At 38.5% G+C, this 3,276-nt stretch overlaps 1 protein-coding gene across 2 annotated transcripts in view; it reads right to left on the bottom strand.

Moving 5' to 3' along the window:
* Nucleotides 1-3,276, bottom strand: part of LOC133553483 (moesin-like) — a 34,999-nt gene that overhangs the window by 31,609 nt on the left and 114 nt on the right. The gene's annotated exons all lie outside the window — the stretch shown is intronic.

The raw sequence follows: 3,276 nt of genomic DNA on the forward strand, positions 1-3,276 counted from the left end.
ATATGGAAACGGAGTTTGTACTTTTCAGCATTAATGGTGCCTTCACAGATGTGTAAGTTAGCCATGCCTTGGGCACTAATAAACCCCCATACCATCACAGATGCTGGCTTTTGAACATTGCGTTGATAAGAGTCTGAATGGTTCGCTTCCCCTTTGGTCCGGATGACACAATGTCGAATATCTCCAAAAACAATTTGAAATGTGGACTCGTCAGACCACAGAACAGTTTTCCACTTTGCATCAATCCATCTTAGATGATCTCGGTCCCAGAGAAGCCGGCGGCGTTTCTGGATGTTGATAAATGGCTTTCGCTTTGCATAGTAGAGCTTTAACTTACACATATAGATGTAGCGACAAACAGTATTTAGTGACGGTGGTTTTCTGAAGTGTTCCTGAGCCCATGTGGTGATATCCTTTAGAGATTGATGTCATTTTTTTGAGTCACGGTCATTCAATGTTGGTTTCCGGCTATGTTGCTTATGTGGAGTGATTTCTCCAGATTCTCTGAACCTTTGGATGATATTATGGATCGTAGCTGTTGAAATCCCTAAATTTCTTGCAATTGCACTTTGAGAAACGTTATTCTTAAACTGTTTGACTATTTGTTCACGCAGTTGTGGACAAAGGGGTGTACATAGTCCAGTCCTTTCTTGTGAAAGACTGAACATTTCTGTAAAGCTGTTTTTATACCCAATCATGGCACCCACCTGTTCCCAATCAGCCTGCACAGCTGTGGGATGTTCCAAATAAGTGTTTGATGAGCATTCCTTAACTTTATCAGTATTTATTGATACCTTTTCCAACTTCTTTGTCCCGTGCTGCTGGCATCAAATTCTAAAGTTAATGTTTATTTGCAAAAAAAAAAAAGTTTATCAGTTTGAACATCAAATATGTTGTCTTTGTAGCATATTCAACTGAATATGGGTTGAAACTGAGTTGCAAATCATAGTATTCCATTTATATTTATATGTATTTATTTTTATTTATATTTACATCTAACACAATTTCCCAACTCATATGGAAACGGGGTTTGTACATTACCATAGTAACTAATTAGATCAGTGGTTCTCAACCTTTTTTCAGTGCCCTGTGAACATTTTTTCAATTCAAGTACCCCCTAATCAGAGCAAAGCATTTTTGGTTGAAAAAAGAGCTAAAGAAGTAAAATACAGCACTATGTCATCAGTTTCTGATTTATTAAATTGTATAACAGTGCAAAATATTGCTCATTTGTAGCTATCTTTCTTGAACTATTTGGAAAAAAAGATATAAAAATAACTAAAAACTTGTTGAAAAATAAACAAATGATTCAATTATAAATAAAAAATTCTGCACATAGAAGTAATCATCAACTTAATGTGCCCTCTTTGGGGATTGTAATAGAGATCCATCTGGATTCATGAACTTAATTGTAAACATTTTTTTCCACAAAAAAATAAATCTTTAAAATCAATATTTATGGAACATGTCCACAAAAATTTAGCTGTCAACACTGAATATTGCATTGTTGCATTATTTTTCACAGTTTATAAACTTACATTTATATTTTGTTGAAGTATTAATACGAAGGTCCTGCAGTCCTGGGTTCAATCCCAGGCTCTGGATCTTTTTGTGTGGAGTTTGCATGTCCTCCCCGTGAATGCGTGGGTTCCCTCCCAATTCCAAAGACATGCACCTGGGGATAGGTTGATTGGCAACACTAAATTGGCCCTAGTGTGTGAATGTGAGTGTGAATGTTGTCTGTCTATCTGTGTTGGCCCTTCAATGAGGTGGCGACTTCTCCAGGGTGTACCCCGCCTTCCGCCTGATTGTAGCTGAGATAGGCGCCAGCGCCCCCCGCGACCCCAAAAGGGAATAAGCGGTAGAAAATGGATGGATGGAGTAACTAATTAGATTACCATAGTAACTGGTATATCATCCATAAGCGCAGACTCCAACCATTGAAATACTTTGTACAGTTCAAGACTTACGGTCGTTAAAAAACATCACTGCACATCATAATGGCAGTTATACTTTCCATCTTAAAGATCTAAAAAAAATATTTGGGAATTTCCGGCAGGCTAGATTGAAAAGCTCAACGGGCTGCATGTGGCCCCAGGGCCTTAATTTGCCCAGGTTTGATTTAGCATGTATTGAAAGACCTACAGTGTATTGTTTCGAGTATCTTAAAGGCCTACCGAAACCCACTACTACCGACCACGCAGTCTGATAGTTTATATATCAATGATGAAATATTAACATTGCAACACATGCCAATACGGCCTTTTTACTTTACTAAATTGCAGTTTTAAATTTCCTGCGAGGTATCTTGTTGAAAATGACGCTTATGTTAACGCATGATTGTGACGTTATTTTCATCGCATAATTACACGGTATTTTGGACATCAGTGTTGCTGAATCTTTTGCAATTTGTTCAATTAATAATGGAGACTATAAAGAACAATGCTGTTGGTGGAAAGCGGTGGATTGCAGCTGCCTTTAGAAACCGAAACACAGCCGGTGTTTCTTTGTTTGTTGTGAAGCTTTAACACAGAGCGGTCAAGCGAACATGTTTCTCTACGTCAACCAGCAAGTTTTTAGATGGAAAAATTATGGTATTAAGTCGGCTCTTACTGGAGACTTCAGTGGATTATGCGACCTCCTCCTGTAGCTCAAAAAGGCAGCTGTGATCTTGGCTCCTTGGCTTCTCTCAGAGACACTGGTGTTCACCGCAGCCATCCAACTTTCAGGTATGACATTATAATCTCCCTTAAACACTATTAAAACAATAAGCATATAAGGGATTTTCCAGAATTATCCTAGTAAATGTATCTAATTACATCTGAAACGCTCCCACTGCCACCGCCTGGAGCCGTCGCTTTTTCTTTCTTTTTCTTTTTTTTTAGTGCTTCACTCTAACTTTCCTCATCCAAAAATCTTTCATCCTCGCTCAAATGAATGGGGAAATCGTCGCTTTCTCGGTCCGAATAGCTCTTGCTGCTGGAGGCTATAATTATAAACAATGTGAGGATGTGAGGAGCCCTACAACCCGTGACGTCACGCTCACATCGTCTGCTCCTTCCGGTAAAAGCAAGGCTTTTTTAATAGCGACCAAAAGTTGGGAACTTTATCGTCGATATTCTCTATTAAATCCTTTCAGCAACAATATGGCAATATCGCAAAATGATCAAGTATGACACATAGAATGGACCTGCTATCCCCGTTTAAATAAGAAAATCTAATTTCAGTAGGCCTTTAAATGTACAAAATGTCTCAAAGTGGCTCCCACATACTTAC

The sequence above is a fragment of the Nerophis ophidion genome, linkage group LG05 (genome assembly GCF_033978795.1).
Source record: "Nerophis ophidion isolate RoL-2023_Sa linkage group LG05, RoL_Noph_v1.0, whole genome shotgun sequence".
In the NCBI taxonomy this organism is placed as follows: domain Eukaryota; kingdom Metazoa; phylum Chordata; class Actinopteri; order Syngnathiformes; family Syngnathidae; genus Nerophis; species Nerophis ophidion.